This window comes from Lissotriton vulgaris, chromosome 5, assembly GCF_964263255.1.
Source record: "Lissotriton vulgaris chromosome 5, aLisVul1.2, whole genome shotgun sequence".
NCBI lineage: Eukaryota > Metazoa > Chordata > Amphibia > Caudata > Salamandridae > Lissotriton > Lissotriton vulgaris.
This window is the reverse complement of record NC_141693.1, coordinates 1,376,875,003-1,376,889,485: the sequence shown is the minus strand read 5'-3', so window position 1 is coordinate 1,376,889,485 and position 14,483 is coordinate 1,376,875,003.

Below are 14,483 nucleotides of genomic sequence, written 5' to 3'. Positions count from 1 at the left end.
TGGGGGACTACTTTATTTCTTTGTTTCCTGCTCTGTTTCTGTTTGCCTGTGTGTAGTTCCTGCACCATAGCTAATTACATTTAAATACAGTTTCCTCCCTCCCTCCTCCTCCTAATCCCACAGTTGTACTAGGGGTACGTCTTGCGCCATGCCTCCTGCTTTGTTGTTTATATTGTTTTGATTTTTAGCAATTCTTAATGTCGATCATCATTTGGGCTATTTTTAGTAGGGTGTCAGTTTGGTTTTGGGCTTTGCTCTGAGAAGGATTGGGCTTGTTTGTATTGAAGTTCCAACCATAGCAATTGCTTAGGTGGGGGTCCCCAGCTTCCATTAGTGATTCAGCGGAGGCTTTCACAGAAGGCAAAATGATAAGAAACGCTGGTTCAGAGAGATGGTATTATGTGTTTGAAGTTTGAATACATTTAATATAAAATATCTACAGTAGAAGAAAAGGGTTTCTAAATTCTCATTATAATGATGGAAGAATAAGCACAGTGAAAAGTTACTTAAATGCATACGCAGTATGTGAAATGTCAGGCTGATAACTAAAATTCCATAACTAGCAACCCTGCGCTCTAGTCTCTGTCTGTCGGGGCTGAGCCTCTGTTCCAATTGTTTCTGGTGCTTGTAGTTGATGTGCAGGTTTTTCTGTCTGCCGGAAGGGCATGCGGGACTCCAGCTCCCAGGGCAGCACTTCCGCTGCCTGCTACTGCAGGAAGGATCTTGTTTAAGCTGCGACTGGCTTAAGTCATGCAGCGAGGTTCCTTGCCAAAGACAGCACGAGCTCGGCTGACGACTCCCGGCATGCCTCGGAGAGGAGCGCCACACCTGACGAACACAGCGAAGAGGTAAGGGGACCCGCGGGAGAGAAATGTGGGACTTCCTGCACTAGTGTGCTTGGTTAGAGGGAGAGATTGTGCACACGTAGCAATGTATATCAATGAACCAGGTGCTGCTGGTGCACTATGCACGAGCAGGGAACACTTGCAAGCACTGTTGTACGATGCACCGCTACCCACAGCGCAGCGTCTAGCTGCTGCAAAACAATTGTATTGTACACTGCATGGGGGAGACTGAGCACCTCTCCCTCGCATCGCTTCTCCACATAGGATGATGCCCCTTCACACTTCACCCATGGCCGGTCAATGCAAGAGAACCAATGTGAGTGACCGAGGGAGGGCCACGCGAGATGCTGAGGGTACCCTACAAAGGACCCCGCCCCCTTAGAATCCTAGAAATAAATTAAGACTGACCGTCGGAGCATTTGAAGTTCCTGGATGGATGTGTTAGATGCTAGCTGGATCATCTTTTCTGCCTAGGTTGCTATGCTGTTGTGGAGGGGTCAATGCCAGTGCTGACAGTATGGTTCCGCATGTCGTGGTGCCGAACCGCAGGAAGATTCAAGAGCCAGAAATGGAAAGAACACATGAGCGGTCAATCCTTTTCCCTGCAAGCTCCTAAATTTTGACGTCTGTTCATTACACTCCTTTCTCGTACAGTTCAGAAAGCAGCCAAAGATATTTCTATCACGTCCTACCCCACGCCCGCAAAACGCGTGCCTACGTATAGCCTCCTCTCAAGAATCTTTCCTCCGAGCTATCCCACATGTCTGCATCCTTTTATCTTTTATAACTGTTATATTATTGTCTTTGTAGTGATTGTTGTGTTTTTAACTATGTAAGGCATTCATTGATCTCTGAAGTCAGGTTATGTATCACTTCATATCCCAGAGGAGTCGCGAAAGTGCATGTGGGAATGCTAATCCCTGAGCATTCCTAGATGTGTGTGAGACTGTGACCAGTCCTTTAATCCACCATGAGACCTAAAATTATGTTTTTATTGCTGCACTTTTGCAAGTGTCTTGACTGAAATTAGCTAGCTGTTGGGCGAATAATGTCAGACTCTCTTCGGGTCCCCAGGGCAAGGAGGGGCTACTGGGCCTCAGCCGTGGGGTACAGATACCACTGCTATAGCAGCAGCGCTCTGCATGATAGATAAAGTTAATACTAGCACTGTCACACTGTTGCTGCAGGTAACACTGCACCTTTCCCCATTTTTCTGTGACTGATGCTGGTGGTTATGTTCTTGTCGCTTTATTTCTGTGCAAAATACTCTGGCAGTACTTCTGTTGTCACACTGTTGTCACACTGTTCTCAGCTGGTATGAATATACTGCCTGTGTTTTGTTGTTTGCATTCACCTGGTGCAACACTACAGTGGTGTAACATTTGTACATTATAAAATGAGATGATGTGCAATAAATGCAACATGATAGCTATTTGAACTTTAGAGTCTGAGTGCTAAACCTCTGTCTAATTCCATCTATGTTTTTCAACAAACAGTAAAAATACACACAAATCCTATACCTTTCCTTTTTTTTAAATGTATTATAAAATAAAACCCTTACTCTTATATAACTAAATGAAGCTGTCCTTTATTTTTCTGAAACACCTTAAGTAAACTTTCACTGCAGTGCTTCAGGTGAGTACTATGGATTGCCGACCAGCTCTTCATTCCTGATAGAGATCTGGCAGGTTTTCAGCTAGTTAAATGTTCAACTGCAAACTGACATTGTGATTTGTTTGTGCGATGCACTTAACAGGACTGAAAAGTCTAGAACACAGTGTAGCCCATTGCTTTGTCCCAAATACAAGTAGAATGCACCAGCAGGTCCCTGCGTGCAGTCTGGTGCATTATTACTGCTGCGGTTCCGATCATTATGAGGTAGCAGTGCTGAAGCTGTTTAACCTCTCCCAGCCCGGCACATACTACAGCTTCTTCCCTCTCTGCCTACAGCTAATTTTTCCTTCACAATTGTGAACTTTATCAATTGACAGCTAAATAAAACAAGAACAAGAATCACAGGTCACCCTGCCAAGCCAATGAGGCTTTCAAATCCCATGAATTAGTTACAGTGGTTAGTTGATTACTTTCATTGCCGCACTATGCTGATGGCATTATTTTCTCTCAAACACACACAGCATTCACGTTTTTTTCCCCAAATACAGGCAAGTGTCAAACCCCGCCCAAGCACTGCCCAATCAGAGCAGCCTTTGTTTAAGGGAGCACCCTTTGTTATTCGATGACAAGTGTATGACTTAATCTGGTTCCATTTATATACATTTTTGACTCCAGTTACATTATGTGCGGTTATCTTTAATAGCGAAAACAAGCTTATGAAAAGGCATTTTATTAGTGCACACCCGCTAAGCTCCTATATTCACCCCACTTCAGTTCAGTTCAGTAAATCTTTATTTCGATGATTAAAAACCATCATAAAAATACATAGTACAAATCAACATTCATCAAATTACATTATATTTCTGAACTTTACAATGTTAAAGGTTAAAATTATTTTTAACTAAAAAAGAGAAAAAGCATTCAATTCATTTCATCCTAGATCAGCCCCTAGTGTTTCTTAATTTGACAACAATTTTTAAAAAACTCATAACAGAGCACAAAGTACGCATATCAGTTGCTCTTTGCAAAAATAATAAAGCAGATTTAGCGTGATAGATTTTTGACTCCTTTAAAATATCCACAAGAAATCTACGGCGAGGGATTCTATAAAAGGAACATAATAATACAAAATGAAGGATGTCCTGCGGAGACCTATTGTCGCAGCCGCAGGCACCCTTCTGCTCAATTGTTAGAGTAAAACCAGACGGATAAGCTAAAATATTAGGTAACAAATTGAGCCTAAAACGAGACTCACAGGTCACCCTGCCAAGCCAATGAGCCTTTCAAATCCCATGAATGAGTTACACTGGTTAGTTGATTACTTTCATTGCCGCACTATGCTGATGGCATTATTTTCTCTGAAACACACAAAGCTTTCACGTTTTTTTCCCCAAATACAGGCAAGTGTCAAACCCCGCCCAAGCTTCGTTATCACTGCCGAATCAGAGCAGCCTTTGTTTAAGGGAGCAAGCTTTATTTTATGACAAGTGCATGACTTAATCTGGTTCCATTTATATACATTTTTGACTCCAGTTACATCATGTGCGGTTATCTTTAATAGCGAAAACAAGCTTATGAAAAGGCATTTTATTAGTGCACACCCGCTAAGCTCCTATATTCACCCCACTTAACTTTCACTCTTTCATAACTACCATCTTTCTTCTCAAGTATTTTATTTCTGACATTACCTACACTTTTAGTTCTCAAACATTCTCTTTACTTTGTTTTGAAACAATACGTTTGCAATTTGTTTCACATCAACTTTTCAGATTCTCCCCTCCACTACTTAACAATCTTCGAACCTGCAAGGGGCTGAGCAGACCTGCCCTACACCTGCTGACAGCGCGGCTTCTGGGCCCCTGATGCTGTTTGTTTCCTCCGCCGCCTAGCCTGGGACATCGCACGGCGTGGAGGGGGGAAACTACAGTTTCCAGCAAGCCAAGCGGCCAGCGATGCCCACTCACGCCGCACCGCGCCCGGAGGCGCTTAAACATCCGCAGCTCCCTCAGCGTCGCAGACGCACGCGGGCGGCGCCGGGAGAAGCCCGGGACAAGGGCGGGACCATCTGCGGCCATCAGAGGCCAGAAGAGGCTGGGCTGGGCCACCCCCCTTGAGTCTGCTGAAGAGGTATAAGAGAACTTACCCCTAATCTAAGAGCGACACGGATATTGATGTTATTGTGATTAGTTTATATTTTCAAAATTGAATGATACTCACTAACTCAGCTTATAGAACAGTGTGATACTGGTAGTAGGCATATATTCATATACTCGGCAGGGGTAAAACGGAGCTCTTTATTCAATATCGGAGCAGCTAAACTAGCCGGGAGTTCAAAGCAGTTGCTTGTAGGTTGAGCCTCATAACTTCTCATCTTTAAGTACCGGCCATGTCTAATAAAACGAAAACACGCTCTGCTACGAGCAAAACACACACACCTCGCACTGAGAATCCCTTAGGTGTGGCATTAAATGGGGTGTTACAACCCACCGCAATTGATTTGATGCTGCAAAAAGTGAATACGGAGATTGAACGAACTGAAAGAAGCCTGTCTACCCCGAACACACCCATACAACCCATTGTTCTAGACATCTCAGAAATGTCTGTAAATGACTCTATAGAAAATCCTGCTGATACCATTCCTTGCTCCCAAGTGGTAAAAGAGGTAGCTAGCAGGAAAACAAAACAAGGGCCCAGTAGGAAGGGCAAAGTGAACAAAAAGAAACAAAGTAGAGCAGCAGGGGGGACTAAAAGTAGGGGGGAGGTAGTGATTGAAGAGTCCGAAGGAACGCCAGCAGGGCAGCAAATCCCACCGAGATGGCTGGAGGAGGTAATGGAAGATTTTCAAAAACGCATGGAAACTTTCATTGTGACCCAACTAAAACCAATAATAAGTAAGCTAGACAAAGCAATAAATGAACTAGCAAAGCAGGGTAAATGCAAGGGTACAACTGATAGTAAGCAAATGGCAAATCATCCCGTAGTAGGGATTAGGTCAGGGGACCATGTAGTGGGCAGAAATAATTGTGTGAGCAACGAGCACTGTAGCATAGTACAAGTACATGACATACCCGCGGTCACAGCACAAGGAGAAAGGGGCATTCCTAACCAAGGGGGGGAAAATGTCCGGGAAAAGACACAACAGAGTATAAATCCCACACTTGCACAACCAGGAATTGCAAAAAGTCATGGTTGCTCAGAAAAAGCCCAAACTAGGCATGAGCATTCAGACATTCCCACTGACTATGTACCATCACGCATTAACTTACCACCTGAAGCTTGCCCCTACGTTGTTGTTTTCTCGGAGGTCCCGGCACTTAGGGTGGGGGAGAGAGAGTCGCATGCTGCGCTAAAAACTAAATTAACAAAGTGGCTAAACATACACAGGCCCCTGAGGGGAGGAGAATGTGGGGAGATTCTGCTTGTAAGAAGAACAAACTGGGTAGGTAGTAGGAGGAAGGAGCTTCGGGGAGATTGCATTGTGGCAAATTTCAGGGACACTGATTTGGTGAAATATATATTGGGTGGTTACAACAAAGACATTTTAACAGGAGGGGGGAGAGAGAGAGAGTCAGTGGATTCAGTCTCCCAAGTCATGTAAATAAACAAAGTGGAATCCACTCGAGTGATAGTGATCCCTAGAGTGATGGGGAACACACAGTGTTGTTTAAATGCCCCTCACACACCAACAGGCCCCTTGGTGTCATGCTTCATCATCGGGGCCTTCGCACCCCTCTACGGGATGCGGCGTGCTACGACTCGCGAATACGCAGGAGCACTTGAAGTGAACTATGTGTGGGGGTGTGTGTTATATACCAAGATGTGAGTGAGGTGAGGTGAAAAAAGTGGTTAAAAAATACCTGGCACGTGGGAAGAAAAAAACTTTATTAAATCCCCGGCTGGTATTGTTAAAATTAAAGTGCAGGGCGTGGTTATAAAAGATACGTGTTAGGGTATCAAACCACTGTGTTAAAAGTCAACATGTTTCGGAGGTCAAAGCCCCCTTCTTCAGGACAAGGGTGAAAGCACTTATCCTCGCCTTACTCACATGTAAGATGTAAAAGTGAAAAAATAAAAATTACCACAATGTGTAATGTTCCTCACAATGTTTTATATGTAAGTGAGTGTAGTTGCGCCCAGTTGGCGTAAGAACTTTAAGTTCCCAAATACAGGACTTCATGAGCCTTTAACGTATATTGGGGAATCCTTCCTTTCTAATCAGAAACGGTTACAGCAACAGCTAATCGCCTGCCTTCCCTCAACGCGGCTCCGATGAAGTATCTTCCACCTCTTTGAGAGATACCACACATACCATTACCTTGGTAGATGGGAAACCCTTCAATCCTGATGAGGAACTATTAGTAACTTGCGACATTGTGTCGCTCTACACAAGTATCCCCCAGGAGGAGGCTCTAATGGTGGCCACTGTAGCCCTTGACATTCGGGAAGCCCCGGTACAAGTACCCACCTCATTTATAATCCTTCTATTGAAGATCGCCATGATGAGGAATTTCTTCATGTTCCAAAATGTATTTTACCTACAAACGAAGGGCGTGGCAATGGGGGCAGCCTTTGCCCCGGACCTGGCAATTTTGTTCATGGCCTTTTATGAAAAGACTTTTGTCATTTGTGATCACAACCCTTTTCGGCACCAAATACAACTTTGGGTGCGTTATATTGATGATGTGCTGTTAATCTGGAAGGGTAATGACAATGAACTCGAACATTTTCACTCTTGGCTAAACCTACAATCACCTGACATCCAATTCACGATGCAAGCCAGTAACAAGAAGATTGATTTCCTTGACATCACGCTAGTAGCAGAGGAAGGCACATTGTATACTACTCTATTCAAAAAACCTGCGGAACGAAACTCATTGTTGCAGTATTCAAGCCACCACCCACGGAGCCTTCGAGACAACTTGCCCTATGGTCAGTTCCTTTGTGTTCGAAGGAACTGCAGTAAAAAAGAAGATTACATGCTACAATCAGACATCATGATGGAACGTCTAATAGAGAGAGGCTACCCGAAACGGCTAATCAAACGCTCTAGGAAGAGAGCATGGTTCTGTCACCGCGAAACACTCTTGGAACCTTCCGCACGTAATCGTCAATCAGAAGAACGCATGATCTGCGTAACTACCTTCTCAACGAAGAGCCATTCCATAAAAAAGGCAATAAACAAACATTGGGGTCTTATTGCGAATGATCTGGAGATCATAAACGTACCCATGCATGCCTTCAAAAAGGCGAGGAATGTGAAAGACTATGTAGTTTCATCTTTCTTAGAATGCCCACCTGAACCTACTCTGGCCTCGTGCTGGAAACAACCACCTATAGTTGGACATTTTAGATGCGGGAACTGTAAAGCTTGCCCTTCAACCATCCAATCCAAAGACTTTGTTTTCAAAAACCATCGACATACACATAAAAGCCACACGAATTGCAACACTAAGAATGTGATCTATGGCATAATCTGCCCATGTGATCTCATTTATGTAGGCCAAACTCAGCAGCGTGTGAAAGCACGATTCCTCTCACATTGTAGCCGAATCAGATGTAAGGTACCTGGGGCACCCCTGGTTGAGCATTGCGCAAAACAAAACCATCTGCCTGAATCATTGAAATGGGTGGTTTTGGAACATGTCATACTAGGTCCAAGGGGTGGCGATCTACCCAGTATTCTGAATATCAGAGAGCTGAAGTGGATTCATATCTTCAACTCTGTAGCTGAGGGTCTAAATGAATCTGAAAACAGTTTTGTGCAATTAGCCAATCTTTGATTTCCATTTCCAGGATCATATGTTGAACCACTTGCAGTTATCCAATCATAAAAAAGTATAATTGACAGTAAGAATGTTTTGTTTCTATCTTCACAATGACATTGTAAATAAACTGCTTGAGTTTACACTATCCTATGAGATAAGTGCACTCTACTCTCGGGACACGACATGCTTTGGTAATGACAGACCGCAACAATGTCTAGATGTATAACACACTAGGAGTATAAAGCGCAATGTTTGTCTAATTTATTTTTATTTTTATTTTTAATTTTAGGTTTATTCTGTATAAATGATTTTTCTGAACTAAAAATCGTAAGAGTTACACTATCCTATGAGATAAGTGCACTCTACCATTTAGAGACGACATGTACGTGCTAAGAGGAATCCAAAAATGTCTAGATAGATCACATCGTATGAGTTGATCACTTATTGCTTGGATGAATGATAATTGTATAACAATACCACTCTACCTTTAACATGTAAGGTCTGTTGAACTTATCTCTCTCAGAGCGATGTAGCCAGATTCCCTCAATTGGGTTGATCTTCAATGGAGTCCCAAACATTACTGCATTAAAAAGGGTCGACCCCTCGATGTACCTTCTTGACATCCCCGACAAAATAAATACACGGATATTACTATCCACTTTGTAAAGATTTTATTATCACACTCTGAAGATATCCGGACGGGCGAGTCTTTTCTCTATCTTCATGATCTGAACCCGATGCCCCGCACCCTTTTAAACCAACCAGGAAGTAAACGGTTTGACGCGGTCGGTGGCAGAGCATTGAGCATCTCGAACACATCGGATAGATTCCGGCCGGTTTTTACACGTCCAAGGTTAATAGTTCATCTCGCCCTTCTTTGTTAACAAATCTAGACAACGCGGCTGAATCACGGTCCGGTTTATGAACCCATGGGTACCTTACTGCTTTACAGGAGGCTGTGCAAATCAAGTATGATCCAGTCTACCTCCAGATGAGTTGCTACTGGTGGAGGTAAGGATTCTAACATAGACGCCCCTTTCTGTTTTTAGTCCAACACGGCATCAATACCTAAAATGCCTTTTCCTCATTTTCCAGGCTTAATGTAAAACCCTAATTTCTACAGACCGATGCTCCCAGAACCTTCCGCTCATGAGAGGTAATCTCTATACAATAATAATTTACAGCCAGGCTTTTTTCCATTTTTCTTTTTCCAAATTATGCCCAGGCACTGAATACAAAAAGAATTTAAAATTAAAATTTGTTTCCTCTTTGTGTCCCCCATGCATAGGCGTTTTCCAATCAAATCCGGCCCTGGTAGTACGAAGTTTTTAAGCACTTAAAAGTGTGCCGCATGCACAGAATCCATCCTATCAGCTATCCAATTGAATCTTAGTGGTAAGCCTTATTTAATGAACTATCCTTGACTTTTAGAGCAATCATGTAAATAATACCTCAATGATATGATAAAACCCCGTTTCCCTATTTTAAGGTGACCAATGTAACAACCCTTAAGAACTTTTTACTGTACTGTCAAGACGCCCTGAGAACCTTCAGAGATCAGAGGTAAATTACAGGCCACGGATAGTAGTTATTTGTAAATTTGTAATCCAGACTTAGCTCAATGAGTATGAAATCATACAACTGTCCATGAATACCAGAGAATTGCTCTTTATCGAAAATCCTATCTAAGATTGGTGAGACCACTGACATTGGGTGGAGTTTTATATACTGTGCATCACATATTGGACAAGATGTCACCATTCTGGGGCATTTTACTTTCACGTTGCGAATGACTAAACAGCGCTCTTCTGTGTTATGAAGTGTAGACAACCTTTTGACCACAAAGAGAAATGAACCGACAGGCTCTGTTGTGTTTCTATGTTTTGTTTGAATAAACTGGTAATCGAAAGATCTTTATATGAATAAGCCTTTTCCTCGTTATTTTCAGTTAGAAAGTATCATTTTGATCTGGGAGAATTCACCTTCTGTTGATCCAGCCCCTCTCGCCCCTCGCGATAGGTGAGCCATTGACATATTCGATGTATTCCTTAACCTAACACTATGGGGTCGATTCCGATTCGGGAAAAACCGCTCCGAATAGCCGTTCGGAGTGTTTTTCCCGTACGAATCGTACCCTGCAACGTCCCCCGTACGTACGATGAAGTACGATTCGTACCAGGAGCCGTACTCCGTACGAGTCGTACAAGACACCGTACGACTCTAATCTCCGTACGATTCTCCCTCGGAACCTGCTGTACGTGATATCTGTACGGTTCGCGGCTGGTTTTTACGACCCAGCAAGTACGATACGTGTCGGGTACGGACCGTACGACCCTTTTTCTACGGGAGCTGAAAACAGCCGTAAAAGCAGAGTTTGTGCCGAAACAGGTATGGAACGCCCCCCCGGGTACTTTGCGTGCCCCCCATGATCGCAGGGGTACACACCGTACCCCTGCAATCATGGGTGTACGAGCCGTACCCGCATTGTACGATCGGTGTACGATCGGTGTACGAGCCGTACCCCATGTACGATCGGTGTACGAGCCGTACCCCCATTGTACGATCGGTGAATGAGCCGTACCCAATGTACGATCGGTGTACGAGCCGTACCCCCATTGTACGATCGGTGTACGAGCCGTACCCCATGTACGATCGGTGTACGAGCCGTACCCCATTGTACGATCGTGAACGTGCCATACCCCATGTACGATCGGTGTACGAGCCGTACCCCCATTGTACGATCGGTGTACGATCAGTGTACGAGCCGTACCCCATGTACGATCGGTGTACGAGCCGTACCCCCATTGTACGATCGGTGAACAAGCCGTACCCCATGTACGATCGGTGTACGAGCCGTACCCCCATTGTACGATCGGTGTACGAGCCGTACCCCATGTACGATCGGTGTACGAGCCGTACCCCCATTGTACGATCGGTGAACGAGCCGTACCCCATGTACGATCGGTGTACGAGCTGTACCCCCATTGTACGATCGGTGTACGAGCCGTACCCCATGTACGATCAGTGTACGAGCCGTACCCCATGTACCGTACCCCATGTACGATGGGGGTACGGCTCGTACACCGATCGTGCATGGGGTACGGCTCGTACACCGATCGTACAATGGGGGTACGGCTCGTACACCGATCGTACATGGGGTACGGCTCGTACACCGATCGTACAATGGGGGTACGGCTCGTACACCGATTGTACAATGGGGGTACGGTTCGTACACCCCATGATCGCAGGGGTACGTGCCGTACCCCTGCAATCATGGGGGGGTAAGCGCTGTACGGGGCGTATGTAATCGTGCGCTTTTCCGTACGAATCGCCCTTACCTGACGTGGACCGTACGAATCGCGTCCTGATTTCCCGGTCCGGATCGTACTCATCGGGTCGTACGGCATGTGTACGAGTCGTACGGTTCACAGTCTCAGCCTTGCAATACGTACGGATCGCGACGATTCGGACAGATTCACGGAATGCGGATCGTACTACGCGACTCAGACGGACGGGTACGATTCATACGGAAAGGGCTACGAATACGAATCGTACGGTGGGTTTTTTTACCGGATCGGAATCGAGCCCTATGTGTATTGTGTTTTCGACACAATTTGACAACACGTTTTTAATTGTTAAACTGTTCTCCAAAGATCCGCCCTCCTTGTAATAATTAACAGGATGGGTGTGGTCTAATTGATTCTTTTTTTAACTATCCCCCAGGAGGTTGCCCACCCACAACTTCTTTGTCCTGACGAAGACCCACTCTGTAAGGAACACACTCCTACTGTTAATCCGGGTCGAAACGTAGACTACATAATCAACGACCAACTCCGACCCCAAGCAAGACATTGACGGCTCCAGCGGAGTTAGGCCCTTGTTCATCAGTTATATTTTGGACTCTTTATGAGCCTCATGGTGTGGCCTTTGGTTAAAGGGACCACTTGTACACAGTCTTTAAATTGAGAATAAGACTTGTCACTGAATGAATCAGATTATCCCTACCCTATCCTTGACACTTCCCTCACTTCACCCCTCCCCGTTGTGAATGTGGGCACGCACATTTATAGAAACTTGTTATGTATATAATCAAATGTATTATGAGTTTCAACCATCGAATAGGATGCATATGCAAATCTGAATTAAACTCTTTTGCATTCAATAGCTTTGCTCTTTGAATTAATTGAATATAAATGACATAAGTTTGAATAATTTGTTTTGTGTCTAGGACCCCTTCCTTTCGTACTACTTTCTCCTATTTGGGCCTTTTGTTTGACAAGGATACAAAGTTTGATCTTTTAATGGATGAAAGATGCAGAAAGCTGGTTTCTGCAAACGGGGCGATTTACAACTTTGCTCGTAGACTGGGGCGGTGGTCCCCCGAACAGGTGATGAATTTATATGTAGCGGTAAGTACCGCAAAAGCTTTATATGGGGCAGAGGTCTGGGGCTTTAGGGATGTTAGGCTCCTACAACTAGAGGAAGATAAATTCTTAAGAAGAATCTTGAAGTTACCCCAGGGTACACCAGCAGGAATAACACACACAGAACTGGGGATTCCATATATCACTGACCTGGTGAAGGTGAGGCCTATTATTTTATTGCTCAGGTTATGGGTGAACCCTGTAGCGGAATTAGTAGGCAAATAGTCAGTGACTGCTTGCTAAAGGACAATTACCTCCAGATTCCGTGGTTGAGGTACTTTAAAGAGACTTTGGAATCCATCAACCACTCATTACTCTTTAGCGATCCGACCTCCATCACACCTACATGTAAACACCAAATTAAAAGAGAGCTATTAGATAAATTTGAAGCACAAAGATTAAGTTCCGATTCATTAAAGAAAACAGTTGTGGCACATCGCCAAGTGAGTAATGGAGCAGGTATGGAGCCCTATTTATTTTTAATGTATAATCACCAGGATAGAGTTTTTAATGTGTCGTTTTAGGCTTAACTTGTTACATCACATTTTAGCTTATCCTTCAGGTTTTACAGTGACAGTTGAGCAGAAGGGTGCCTGCGGCTGCGACAATAGGTCTTCGCAGGACACCCTTCATTTTGTACTTTTATGTTCTTTTTATCAAATGCCCCGTTGTAGATTTCTGGTTGACGTTTTAAGGGAGGCTAAAATCCGCCAAGCCAAGATTACCCTGACCTTTTTGCAAATGGCTGCTGACACACGTACTTTGTGCTCTATAGTAAATTTTCTGAAAGTGTCAGTAAGACTTAGGAAAACCCGAGACTGAATAATGATGAATTAACTTTGTAACGTTTTAAAATCTCCTTTTGTAATGTGTTTTTAAACTCCTCGGTTCAGACTTATAATGAATGTTTGTATTTTGTATAATGTATTTTGTATTATGTACTTTTTATGATGATTTTTTTTCATCGAAAGAAAGATTTACTGAACTGAACACTGCATTACTTTTCGTCCAAATTTTCATATATTTTCCTACAATTCACAATATCCGTAATAATCATGTCTGTCCCTTTCACACTTTCTCTATCACCCTTTCTCTTGCTCCACTTTCTCTCCTCTGTCTCTTTCCAATAATCCTCTAACTATTCACACCTACTCTTTTCTTTTTCCGGTATACTACTCTTTTTTCTTTTAGTCTCCACTCTTCTACCTTCTCTCTTTCTGTATCGCACATTTACCAACACTCGTCCTCTATTTCAATTAATATCCCCTAAATGTATTCTCAATATAACACACACTATTTATTCCCTCTCTTTCATTTTGACTAATTCTTGCTGTTGCTTACTTCAGTGACGCCCACTTCCATCTCGCTATCAACACACACACAATTCCTTACTCTTTCTCTCTCATTTCAAAACAGGCCGACATAGTGCCAGCAGCCACACTGCTCTACAACATAGCTTAAACACGTTGGCTAAGTCAAGAAGTCTAGTTAAACCCTAATAAGGACCCAAAGGCGAGACCTTTTGGCTATACCAATGCTTTTTATTAAAGAAATCTTTTTTTTTTTCAAATCCAGCCCATTTTACTTGCAGGAAAACAGGATGTGTTTCAAAAAATAAAATTAAGCATTTAAATTCCATTTCTAAGACAAGAAAGCGGCCCCTTGCAACACTGACTGCTCTTAAAAAAAATGGTTTCAACATTCACAAAAAAAATATTGGTTTCAGCATTAACAAAGGGTCAGGGGTATCGGGGAACCCATTCCCACGCATGAATTGTTACCACCACCCTTAAGGTGTCGAGGAAAATTGTGTGGTTTGTGACTGTAATTATGTT